This window comes from Erinaceus europaeus, chromosome 1 (assembly GCF_950295315.1).
Source record: "Erinaceus europaeus chromosome 1, mEriEur2.1, whole genome shotgun sequence".
Lineage (NCBI taxonomy): Eukaryota > Metazoa > Chordata > Mammalia > Eulipotyphla > Erinaceidae > Erinaceus > Erinaceus europaeus.
Genome location: NC_080162.1, coordinates 39149825 through 39163825, shown reverse-complemented (window position 1 = coordinate 39163825; position 14001 = coordinate 39149825). Strand labels below are relative to the sequence as shown.

Below are 14001 nucleotides of genomic sequence, written 5' to 3'. Positions count from 1 at the left end.
GGTTTGGGCATGGATCCACAGGTGTAATAATTGCCAGATTTTTCCAATGTTTCATTCAAATTATTCATATATACATATGAATATATCTCAAAAACTTGTCTTGAAAATATTGATCAAGGGTCTGGAAAGTGTTGCACCCTATGGAGTGCACACATTATCATGTGCAAGGATCCAGGGGAGAACCTTTATGAGCAGTGAAGGAATGCTACAGGTATCTCTTTCCTGCTTTCCCCCATCTCTCTCTCTGTTTCTCTCTGTCTCTATATAAAGGAAAGAACTAAAGAAAGAAAGAGTGAGACAGAGAGAGAGAGAGAGAGAGAGAGAGAGGGAGAGAAAGGAAGAGAGAGAGAAAGAAAGAGAGAAAGAAAGGAAGGAAGGAAGGAAGGAAGGAAGGAAGGAAGGAAGAAAAAGGGAAAAAGAAACAGAGGGAAGGAAAAAGAAATCATCCGAGGAACAGTGGATTTGTTATGCCAGCACCAAGCCTCAGTGATAACCCTACAGACAATAGCATGAAATAAAAACAAAATATAATATTGATCAATACTTCATTTTCTTTTGTTATTTAGTTCTTTTTAATCTTTTTTTTTATAAAATGGAAATATTTACAAGATCATAGGATAAGAGGGCCACTACTCTGCATAATTCCCACCACCAGAGCTCCATATCCAAACCCCTCCCTTAATAGCTTTCCCATTTTTTATATCCCTGGGAGTATGGACCCAGGACCATTATGGGGTACAAGTGGTGGAACGCCTGGCTTTTGTAATTCTGTAATGTTCACCTTCCCCGCTGAACATGGGCCTTGACAGTTTGATCCACACTCCCAGCCTGTCTTTCTCATTCCCTAGTGGGATAAGGTTATGGAGAGGTGGGGCCCCAGGACACCTTGGTGAGGTCATCTGCTCAGGGAAATCAGGTTGGCATCATGATAGCATCTGGAACCTTGTGGCTGAAAAAGAGTTAAGATATAAAGCAGAACAAATTATTGACTAATCATGAACCTAAAGGCTGGGATATTGCATATAAAGATTTGGGGTCTCTGTTTTGGAAAAAACTAGTAGGTCTATTTTATATATATTTCAAGGGACCCATGACTCTACTAGTTTTTACCTGAACCTGAAATCTAATATAAGTTATTGTCTGGTGGGGGAATTTGGTCATATTTGTAAAAATGACTAGAAAGCTGCATCAGGGAAGATAGTAGCTTTCAAAGATGGGGGGGATCCATTTTCAAGCAATATTTTTGGCCAAAGTATTTTGTAAATGTAATTTAGGTACAACATGACTTTAAAACAGACCTATACAGTGTTTTAAAGTAAATAGCACATTTGAAGGACTTAGTAAAGAGTCTCACATATATAGTAGGGCCTGTATAACGCATCAAAAATGATGATTTAATCATTCTGATAACTCTGACCAGGTTATTTTACAGAAGAAAAAACTGAGTCACAAACTCAGTGAGTAACTTATTGCATTCTTTTTTCCAGAGCTGCCATCATAACAAATTATCACACACTGTGTGGTTTAAAACAATAGAAGACCTATTCTATCATAAGTTGGGAGTCTGTACTCCCTTGGAAGACTCCAGGGGAGGATCCTTCCTGCCTCGTCCAGTTTCTGGTGGCTGTGGCAACCCTTGGTGTCTTTAGCTTGTGAATGTAGCACTTAGCCACATGATTCCTTCCCTCCATGTGTCTGTAATACACTTTATGAATCATTAAATTTGCGGTCATATTCAAGGTGATTCCATCTTACCTAACACATCTACACAGTTTCTATTTCTAAATAGCATCACATCCACAGGTACCAGGAGGTACGATTTCAATTTGCTTCTTGGGGAGACACAGTTCAGCCCACAATTCTTACTCAAGACAACAGAGATGTTAAGTGGGAGGCCTCAGTCTGAAACACAACACTTTCTACCACATGCTCCTTCTGTGAAGAGACATTACAGTGGGCTGGGCCTGCAGGGAATATATTCCGCCCTGTTTTCTGAGTGGTTAGCCCAGGGAGTGGCACTCAAGGATGGTGTAATTTCTGTGCTGGTGCGTGAATGACCAAGGATGCATTAGGCACTATTTGGGGGTAGGGTGGGAGTCAATGCAGATGTTTCAGGTAGAAGAAACTCACACTGAGGCTGGAACATAGGTTGGGTTGTGTGGTATGAAGAATAGCATTTTAGGCTGGAGGAGGAACATAAGAAAGGTTTGTAGAGAACACTGGTAATGTGACTAGGAAGGAAGTGATGCTGAGAGGGAAGGTCAAAGGAGCTGAGCTTAGAAAGGATCCAAAGATTATATGCACAACAAGTATATCTAATCCATGTAAATCCAACTCAGATGCTTTTTCATTCTTTTTTCTTTTTACATTTTATTAGTGTGCTAAGATGGTGACTTGGAAATAACACATGGCCCGAGCTCTGCAAGGAGGCTGCTTCAGAACTGGGATGTTTCAGATGAGGGTGGGAATTCTGGATCAGTAGTGGAATAGGGCTGCACTGGGTGGGATGACAAGAACTAAAGAAGAGTCCTATAATCCATATTTGGACTTTGGCAAAAAGAGGCCAAAAAAGGACAAAGGAAACAGGGAGACTGGCTGGGAGTTTTCTGTTTTGTTACTTTCCAACCCTCAACACTAGCTACTCCTTGTGGGACTCCTTTGGAGATAATCTCTTTATCAAGACTCCTGGATCAGCAAGGGTGTCTTTCCTACTTGTCTATTCTTGACTTTCTTTTTTTCTCTCTCTCTCTTCTTTTTTCCTTCCCTTTGTATTGCTGGTTTTTGTTTTTAGAGTGGAGGTGTTGCTTGACTAACAGGTTTTGGTTGAACTGTATTAATCTTTGCTTTCATAGCTATTGTACTTTCTAAAGTTTGTGACTTCATCTGAGAAGACTCTAGTGTAGCCTATACTCACACAACACAACTGAAAAACAACAGGACAGAAAAATGCAAACCACACCAAAAAAAGGGCTAACTTGAAAACAAATAAAACTGCTAGCACAATGAATGAGGACAGGACTCCAGAAGAAACTCCAAATTAGTCAGAAGCAATTATAGATAACAGAACTATCCAAACAATAATGGAACTATTATTATTATTACAGAAATGAGAGCCACTATTGAGGAAATGGCTATCAGAAATAGGGAATCAACAGATGAGACCCTCAAGGAAAATACCAGCTACCTCAAGGTAATTAGAGAACTGAAAGCTGAAATATATGAGCTAAAAGGACAAATAGCAGAACAAGATAATACTATAACTGAATTGAAGAAGAAAGCTGAGGGAAGGGAAAGGATAACAGAAGCAGAAAACAGAATTATCCAAAGAATGAGCTAGAGAAAACTAAGAAGGAGGTAAAGGAGCTAAAAAAGAGATTGAGAGAGACTGAAAACAACAACAGAGAGATATGGGATGATATCAAAAGAAATAAAATTTGCATAATTGGCCTACCGGAGGAAGAAAGAAAGGAAGGGAATTGAATACCCTTGCAGGGCCCCCTTTGTGGGCGGGAGAGAGACAACCAGGGACTCATGGCTGAGCTGGATGCAGTTCAATCTTTATTGATGGACGGGGATGCAGTGCAATCAATCTAATCTCTCTTCATTAGAAAATCTGGCCTTTATATCTTCTGAGGTGGAAGTGTCAGATCAGAAGAGGAAATACATAGGATAGGGGGTGGGGAGAAGGAAAAAGCGCGCATATCAAGCTTGCATCTAACCAGTGGGGATTAAACCAATGCCCTGTAGGCAGGGCAGGTCTCAGGTAAAGCAGTGATTATGTAAGTAGACCACAGCATTAAGCAATGCAACAGAAGGGATCTTAGAAGCAGAATTAGAAGCATACCAACACACCCTAGAGGAAATAACAGAAGAAAACTTCCCAGCCCCAAACAACAGAAGGGACATTAAGATTCAAGAGGTCCAGAGAGTCCCAAACAGAATCAACCCAAGCCTGGAGACACCAAGACACATCATAGTTACAATGAAAAGAAGCAAGAATAAAGAAAGGATCCTAAAGGCTACAAGAGAGAAACAAAAAATTCACATACAGGAGAATACCCATAAGACTATCAGCAGACTTCTCCACTCAAACTCTAAAAGCCAGAAGAGAATCACAAAATGTTTACTGAGCTGTCAATGAAAAAGGATTTCAACCACAGAAACTATATCCAGCTAGACTTTCATTCAGACTAGATGGAGGGATAAAAACTTTCTCAGACAAGCAACAGATAAAGGGAGCAACTATCACCAAGCCTTCCCTGAAAGAGGTTCTATAAGACCTCTTATTAACAAGAACATCACCATAATACTTGCCATATATCAGATGAAATAAAAAACTGTTGAACAATGGCACTCCATAATTTAAATCCATATCAGTAGATGTCAATGGATTAAATTCACCCATCAAAAGGCACAGAGTGGGAGGATAGATCAGAAAATACAACCTAACCATATGTTTGCAAGAATTACACCTAACCCAACAAGACAAACACAGACTTAAAGTGAAAGGATGGAAAACTATCATGCAGGCTAATAGACCACAAAAAAGTGCAGGAACAGCCAATCTCATCTCTGACACATAGACTTTAAAGTAATAAAAGATAGGCAAAGTCATTACATAATGATCAGAGGCTAAATCAGTCAAGAAGACTTAACAATTATTAACATCTATTCAACATCAAGCATTAAATACATCAAAAACTTACTGAAAAGGCTACAAATATACATAAATAGTAAGAGTCTTTGACACCCCACTCTCACACTTAGATCAACTAAGCAGAGAATCAAAAAAAAAAAAAAACAAGAGAATTAATCAAATAGATGTATAAACTAGACCTCCTGGACATTTTCAGAGTTCATCACCCCCAAGAAACTGGAATACACATTCTTTTCAAATCCACACAGCACATCCTCAAGGGTTGACCACATGCTAGGCCACAAAGACAGTATTAACAAATTCAAGAGCATTGAAATTATCCCAAGCATCTTCTCAGACCACAGTAGAGTAAGGCTAACACTCAACAACAAACAGAAAACTACTAAAAGTCACAAAACTTGGAAACTCAACAACATACAGCTTAATAACCGCTAGGTCAAAGAGGGACTCAAGCAAGAAATTCAAATGTTTCTGGAAACAAATGAAAATGAAGACACAAGCTATCAAAATATATGGGACACAGCTATGCAGTACTTAGAGGGAAACACATAGCCATACAATTACACATTAGAGAACAAGAAAAAGCTCAAGTAAATGACCTTTCTGCATGCCTTAAAGACTTAGAAGAAGAGGAACAAAGGCACCCTAAAGCATCCAGAAGGACTGAAATTGCCAAAATTGGAGCATAAATAAACAACAACAAAAATAACAGAACTACACAAAAGATCAATGAAGCTAAATAATGGTTCCTTGAGAAATTAAACAAAATTGACAAACCCTTAGCCAGACTCACTAAAAAAAGGTGGGGAGAGGACTCAAACAAATAGAATTAAATTTTATTAGTGAGTAAATATTTAATTACAAATTTCTAAGGTAACAGGGGTATATAATTCCACACTGTTCCACCACCAGAGGTCTGTGTCCCTATTCCCTCCATTGGAAGTTGCAATACTCTCCCATAGTTATATATATGAGCTAACTATTATTTCTTTTTTTTAAATAAGTTTTTTTAAAATATTTATTTTATTTATTTATTCCCTTTTGTTGCCCTTGTTGTTTTATTGTTGTAGTTATTATTGTTGTTGTCGTTGTTGGATAGGACAGAGAGAAATGGAGAGAGATGGGGAAGACAGAGAGGAGGAGAGAAAGATAGACACCTGCAGACCTGCTTCACCACCTGTGAAGCGACTCTCTTGCAGGTGGGGAGCCGGGGTTCGAACAGGGATCCTTATGCCGGTCCTCGTGCTTTGCGCCACCTGCGCTTAACCCGCTGTGCTACAGCCCGACTCCCGCTAACTATTATTTCTATAACTACCTATATTTATATATATTTGCCCCCCTTTAATTTTCTATACTTCTGCCTTCTTTTTTTTTTTTTTCTAAGTCACACCTACACCTATTACTACTTCTGAAGTTTCTTTGCTTTCTTCCTCTTCTCTCTCAGGGTCCTGATGGAATTGGAGTTCAGAGCTCTCTGGTTATCTTCCATTAATATTTCTTCCCCTCTGGGAGTATGAACCAAAATTCTTTATGGGGTACAGAAGGTGGGAGTTCTGGCTTCTGTAATTGCTTCTCTGCTGTAAATGGATGTTGACAGGATGATCCATATCCTCCCTAAAAAACCTTTTCTTTTTTTCTTTTTCTTTCTTTTTTTTTTCTTCTTGTTTTGTTTTGCTTAGCAAAATTTTTTTTCTAGCCTCCAGGGTTATCACTGGGGCTTGGTGCTGGCACTGTGAATCTACCACTTCTGGTGGCCATTTTTTTCCCCTATTCATTCTGTAGGACAGAGAGAAATTGAGAGGGGAGGAGACGATATAGAGGGAGAGACAAAGATAGATACCTGCAAACCTGCTTCACCACTTGTGAAGCATCTGGAATCTCAAACTCATGTCACTGTACATAGTACTATGTGCACTTAACCAGGTGCACCACAACCTGGCTTAGAGAGCCATTTACAGTGAATGGGAGAGGCTGAGGAACAGTGTAATCTATTCAACATTCATTTCCAGCATGGGGCTGGCAATGTCCACCCCAACAACATCAGAGTAGGATCATCTAGGCTAAGAGAAAATGAGAATATATATAAGAAAACTGAATGTGAGCTTATTTGTAAAATACATGTCTTTGCAGATGCTATTAAGTTATTTTGAGGTCCTACTGAAGCAGTGTGAACGAAATCCAATATGACAATTGTCCTTAGAAGCAACACACAGGGAGAAAGTCAGGTGATAGTGGAGGGAGAGAATGGAATGAAACATCTATAAGTCAAGGAGTGTGGGACCCACCAGAATCCAGGAGAGTTGCAAGAAACACATTCCCCTCAGAGTCTCTGAGCCAGAGCCAAGTCTATGAACAACTTGATTTTGAACTTTCCCCCTCTAGTACTGTGAAAGAATCCATCTCTGTTGTATTAAGAACACCAATGAGCTTTCATTATGGCAGTGCCAGGAAACTGATCCAAATGCCTACAATGAAACAAGTCTCTTGGCTACCCAACATGTCAGTACTGGAAAGCAGTGGAGACTTTGACACGTGACCAATGACACGTTCAGGCAGAACAGCCTCACTGAAGAAGAGGAAAGAGCCAAGAAGAACAACCCAGGAGAAGAACACTCTGAACAAGGTCCCAGATGCAGAGCTGGGGGAGAAGCATGTTGTCTGGACAGGGACAAGGACAGAAGGAAAAATACTTTGGAAGGGAACTCTGAACAGACCCTATGAATCTTGCAGATGAGTGAGAAGACTTTGAATTCCATTCTAAGATTTAAAAAATAGTTTCTAAGCTTTAGGAATAGTTTATAAGTGCCAGAGTTTAGAGAATCACAGAGCCAGAAGAAACCTCTTACTTGGTAGATTGTTCTTGCATTCTCCAGACATGCCCTGAAAATCAGTTAGAAGACCTCAAATTCCATACTAAGCTTTAAAAATAGTTTCTCTACAGCTTTGCATCTTTTTTAAACAAGTTTTTTTTAAGATGTAAATTTTAGGTGGCCGAGTAGTAGTACAGCAGGTTAAGCACACATGGTGTGAAGCACAAGGACCAATGTAAGGATCCCAGTTCAAACTCCCAGCTCCCCAACTGCAGGGGGAGTTGATTCCCAAGCAGTGAAGCAGGTCTACAGGTGTCTGTCTATCTTTCTCTCCCCTTCTCTGTCTTCCTCTCCTCTCTTGATTTCTCTCTGTCCTATCCAACAACAGCAATAACAATGGCAACATGGAAAAAAATAGCCTCCAGAAGCAGTGGGTTTATAGTGAAAGTACTGAGCCCCAGCGATAACCCAGAGGCAAAAAAAAAAAAACAAACTTATATACTATAAAGCTCATTCTTGAGTGTACACACTAGTGGTTTTTTGTAATACTTTCAGAGTTGTACAAGCATCACCAGTAATAGTTGAAGATGTTAGAATATCTTCACTACCCCAGAAATAAAGAAATTACAGTAAGAGACATTATCTTTGAATTTGGTGGGAGACCAGAGGAGGGTTGGAGAAAGCAGTGGTATGAACCTACTTTCATTTTTTCAGGATCACTAGTCCTTCTGGTTGGGTGGGGTTTAAGCCAAGATTCAGGAAAAGCAAGGCAGCCAGTGGGAACATGTGGCAATGATGTGGGAGAAGGTGGTGGTAGTGACTGGACTAGGGTGGCAGGTGGACAGGATGGAAAGTAGTGGATAAAAGATCTATTTTGACAGTAGAGCTAATAGGATTTGCTGATAGATCAGGAAAATAAGGAGAAATATTAGGAGGCAGAGACATCATGATGATCCCAAACTGAACCCCCTTCCCCCCCCCACACACACACACAAGAGTTGAGTTAACATGGAAGGAAATGGGACACAGGGACAATCAGATGAGAGGAAAGGAAGGAGTCTGAGATGCCTGTTACCCAACATGCTGTTGAGAATGATATATAAATAGGTATCAAAGAGAGGTCTGGGGAGAAGTTGAAAATTCCATAATATTCTAGACACAAGTCTGAATGAGCTGTCAAGTAAGCAAATATGAACAGAAAAGAGAAGTTTCCAAGGGGCCAGGTGGTGGTTCACCTGGTTCAGTGCTCACATTAAGTGTGCAAGGACCCAGGTTCAAGTCTCTGGTCCCCATCTGCAGGAAAGCTTCACAAGTGCAGGTATCCTTCTGTCTCTCTCCTTCTCTATCTCTCCCACCCCTTTCTCAATTTCTGTGTCTCCATCCAATAATACACACACATACACACACACACACACACACACACACACACATATATATATATATATATATATAGAGAGAGAGAGAGAGAGAGTTTTCCAAGATGAGCTCTGGGGTTCTCCAGCATTTTAGGAATAGCAAAGGCAACTAAAAGATAGAAAGATGTAAAGAATGTTGATGATGACCATCTCTGAGTTGTTGAATTTTTAGTCTATTTTTTAGTCTCTCTCTCTTAAATTTATTGCTACTTTTAAAGTCTTCTAAAATAGATTCTCTCCTAGGAATTGGCTTATTTATTTATTTATAAGATGGAAGATGGAAGTATTAACAAGACCATAGAATAAAAGGGGTACAAGTCCATCTAATTCCCACCACCAGAACTCTGTATTCAATCCCCTCCCTTGAAAGCTTTCCTATTCTTTGTCCCTCTGGGAGTAAGGACCCAGGATCATTATGGGGTGCAGAAGGTGGGAAGTCTGGCTTCCCCGGTGAACATGAGTGTTGACAGGTTGATCCATACTCCCAGCCTGTCTCTCTTTTTCCCTAGTTGGATAGGGATCTGGGGAGGTAGAGCTCCAGGACACATTGATGAGATCGTCTGCCCAGGGAAGTCAGATTGGCATCATGATAGCATTTGCAACCTGGTGGCTGAAAAAATTTAAAATATAAAACAGAAAAAATTGACTAATCATGAACCTAAAGACAAGAATATTGCAGATGAAGATTTGGGGGTCTCCATTTTGGAAAAAGCTAGTAGGTCTATTTTAAGTATATTCCAAGGATCCGTGACCTTACTAGATTTTGCCTGAGCCTGACATCTAATATACAGGTGACCTAAGTTATCGTCTGGGGAAATGGTGTCATAGTTGGAAAAAAAGGACTAGCAAGCTGGATCAGGGAAGAAAGTAGCTCCCAAATACAGGGAAAATATTTAAATACTGTTAACTGTTTGATCTGAAGCCCATAGTCAGCACAGGAATTAATTTCTTTTAAGGAGACTTATGGAAGAAAGTCCATCTATGTTCTATCTGTTCAGCATCCCAATGGAGAAATCATGAATTACCAATGGAAGCAGCCATATTAGACCATATGGTCTCTTTTGGTTGGTCTGGAAATGAGAAAAGGATCCAAGTCAAGTCAGTCAGTTTCCTTCTCTGGGAAGCACAGGCTAGATACCTGGATATTAGAAGTAATTTTCCCCTAATTTTTATTAATGATTTAATATTGATTTATAAAATTATAAGATAACAGGGGTAAATTTCTACACCATTCCCACCAACAGAATTCTGTATTCCCATTTCTTCCATTGGAAACTGCTATAGTCCTCCTAAGGTCACAGATATGGGTTGACTATTAAATATATATATGTATATATGTATATTGCCCATGTTTTTCCAGCATACTTCACTTCAGACTGTGTCCAGAGACTTCAGGGGTGGAATGACAACCCTTCAGCTTCATCACTTGGGAGAGACCTTTCCTTTCATAGTATTCTCTAATTCCATTCCAGATGTCCCACTCCCCAATAAAGTCCCCAAACCTAGATATAGTCCAGGTCCCCTGAGATAGAGCATATGTTCACATGTGCCCATAAACTAGGGAAAAATATATACTTGAAAGCTGAAGTACACAAAAGCCTGCAGGGAATACCCCCCACACTTCATCTGCACTATTCCAGTCTTTAGGTCTATGGTTGTTCAACAATTTGTTTGGCTTTGTATGTTAACTTTCTTTTCAGCCACCAGGTTCCGGATGCCAGCACGAGGCTGACCAGACTTCCCTGGACAAACGACCCCATCAATGTGTACTGGAACTTCACTTCCCCAGAGACCCACCCTACTAGGGAAAGAGAGAAGCAGACTGGGAGTATGGGTCGACCAGTCAACGCCCATGTTCAGCGGGGAAGCAATTCCAGAAGCCAGACCTTCTGCAACCCATAATGACCCTGGGTCCATGCTCCCAGAGGGATAGACAGTGGGAAAGCTATCAGGGGAGGGGATGGGATATGGAGATTGGGTGGTAGGAATTGTGTGGCACTGTACCCCTCTTATCCTATGGTTTTGTTAATGTCTCCTTTCTTAAATTAAAAAAAAAGTCAATTCCTAGGAAAGAATTCATTTTTAGAAGATTTTAAAAGTAGCAATAACATGGAGGTGGTCTAAAAATATTATCTGGGAAAATGGTGTCAGAGTTTAGAAAAGGACTAGAAAGCTGGATTAGGGCAGAGAGTAACTCCCAAGCTTGAAGAAAATATATAAATACAATTAGCTGTTTACCCTATCAATCTGACCCACGGCCTATGTATATTAGCACAGGAGCCTGTACAACTTCTGAGTCCCTGTCAGTCTGAGCTCATAGTTCATGGTCACAGCTAGGAACATTCTAGGCTGCACCCATTTCAGGACCAGCCTTCCTTGAGTGATAGAGTAGGATGAACCAGCCTCCCTTTAAGAGTAGGGCAGTCCCTACCACACTACTTTATAGTGAGGGAAAGGTCCTGGAGAGACCTACCAAAGGGTTTATGATGACATTCCTGATGGAAGTGACCAGTGTTGGTAGAGAGAGTGATCTAGCAGAAGTCTAGTTTCGTTGTACCTATGGAGGGAATCCAAGAATTCCCTGACTAGGCCCCCAGGTGATGAGCTGGCCTAACTGTAACCAAAAAGGCCATCATTAAGTGAGCCAGCTTCTTGCCTTTTTCCAGCTTGTGTAGTCCCTTTTTTATATGATGAGCTTAAACTTCCTCCAAGTTATTAAAACATTGAGTGTCATTTGTTGTATCCAAACTGGTATTGGGTTTATGGGTTCTGGCCTCAAGTTAGGGAAAAAATACACTTAGGATTTTAGTGAAGTCTAAGTTAACCTCAAGTTTTACTGCATTTCCTTGTGTGATGATTCTAATAAAGGTTATCATGGAGACAATAATTGTCCCTTACTCTATATATATATATATATATATATATATATATATATATATATATATTTACCTTGTTTTTTCTTTTGCCAGTATATCTTTTGGCTAATTGTAGACAGTGTTTCTTCTAAAGATTATCAAGGAGTAACAGTAGTACTGGTGCTGTCAGAAAAGATTAAGAGATATGTTTTACTCACTTTCTTTTGTGTAGTCAATTGAGTAGATTGAGGGAAGTGAAGTAGAGTATAGGAGAGAAGGGTGTCTAAGCCTAGGTAATAAATATTTGATTAGATAATTTATGGTGCCTTCTTTGGGCCATTCTACTAGATTTCTGAGATTTATTAGGTCTAAGTCTATCACAGAGGACTATTAAGCACTTTTACTTTGTGGTATATAGTTGCCCCTAACTGATGGCTACATGCATACATATACCTAGTCCCTAAACTTTATCTAGGATCTGTAACTTTGCTAGAGAACACATACAGGCAAGTCTTTGAAGTTTTTGATGATCATGTTTTTTTCAAAATGCTGAGAAGCCAAGAAAATTAGTCCTTCTAGAAAGAAAAGCAATGAGGTGCATGTGCAGAGAGAAGAGGTGCTTGGTTCCAGTTCCTGATACCCAGGCTGCATGCTGCCCTCATGGCCTTTTTTCAGATTCGCTTGCATCTGAAACTTATTCAGGTTGTATTTCTATCACCCAAGTGCAAGAGGCTAAACAACCACAGTGTTAGCCCACATTGACTCAAGAGCTGTATATGCAGCCTCTACAAGGAGGATACTCCAGTAGCTCACAGACCTCCTGCCTAATGGTAGCTTAGAGTTGGGGAACCACAGGAGGCAGGTTCATGCATGTCAGCTCCTCATGTCTTGAGCTCACAACCATTGGAGATGAAGAGACTGTTTCAACACACTTGTCCTGTCCCATGACATCAGATACCAGCTTGTCTTTACCCAGAGGTCTAGATTCCTCTTACCACCTCTTGGCTTTTGGAAATTTCAGGCAATAAGACAGCTTTCTCCCATCTCATCCTGGACTTCCTGACTTCTTAGTCCACATACCCACTCCTGCTCACCCTGTTCCATATCTAGTGCCAAGTTCCAGGAGCAGGGAAGCTACGTGCTGATTTACCAATCACTGGCTGGACTGGGGTTGCATCATGGGGAGCAGATGTGCCTGGTTTCTTGTAGCTTCCTGAACCCCGCCCAGACCCACCTCACTAATCAGCAGTGAGGAGGTCACACCTTTCACCACTTCCCAGGGATTAAAGAGCCAGTATTATTGCCTGTATAGACTCTGCTCTGGCTCTCTTGGGTTCCCATGACCTAGGTTCTCCATGTGAATTAAAATTAGAGCACCCATTGGTACTTCAAGTCCCATTCTGAAAATCAGCCTGGTTGATGACCCTCCCTCAAAGACAAGATATGGAGGGTTTTCTGGATCTATGCAAAGAGTGGTGGTCTCAGGGTGTTCTCTGGCTTCATAAGAGCTGTCTACTTTGTGCACTTACAAGGACAACGAAGCATCTTGTTCATCTTGGTTCATGTTGCTCCACCCACATGGTGTCACCATCAGACTCTGCTCTTGCAGGGAATGTGCACTGAAATGTGGGATAGAAAACACACACACACACACACACACCTATGCTGCTTATACATTTCGCAAAGAGCAATGAAAACAGTCAAGCCAGACAGTGTGGAAAAGAGTGGCTTCGAGGGGAACAATGTGAGTGAGGTAGGCAGGGAAGGATTCTGGAGGCAATGGCTTAGATATTGAGCTCTAAATAATAATCAGACAGGCATTTTGCCATTCAAAAGAAATATATAGCAGCCTGGGTTTGCTGTAAGCATAAATGCCCTGTGGTAGCCTGGACATCTTGGAGGGGGGTAATACGGTCAGAGTGGAGGTCAAATGAGGCAGCAGTTGCAAGTCTGGGGAGGAGTTGGGCACACGACTTTGGTGGTGAGTGCATCATGGAATTATGTCACTATGATCTTATAATCTTGTGAGCTATTTATTGAATCACTAATGATTTTTAATATTTTATTTATGTATTGTAAAAGGCAGTAGCCTTGAAATTCCCTTTTTATGCAGTTGTTTGTTAAGTGCTTTTAGTATGAGTTGCTTGTAGTATGAGGTGTAAAATTCCTTGCCCCTTCCCCCTTGAATAAGCAGGACCTAATCAGTTAAGGCCACCCATTGTTCGAAGGACCCTGCCTGGGGACAAGCCTTATCAGGACCTCAC

The 14001-nt window shown here is 40.6% G+C and overlaps 1 long non-coding RNA gene across 1 annotated transcript in view; it reads right to left on the bottom strand.

Annotated features, from left to right (window-relative positions):
- The window catches only part of LOC132541809 (uncharacterized), a 53432-nt gene extending 40508 nt beyond the window's left edge, over nucleotides 1-12924 (bottom strand). The window contains exon 1 of the long non-coding RNA XR_009552890.1: nucleotides 12832-12924. This is a non-coding gene — a long non-coding RNA (uncharacterized LOC132541809). The remainder of the gene's footprint in view (nucleotides 1-12831) is intronic.
- Nucleotides 12925-14001: the final 1077 nt, after the last annotated feature.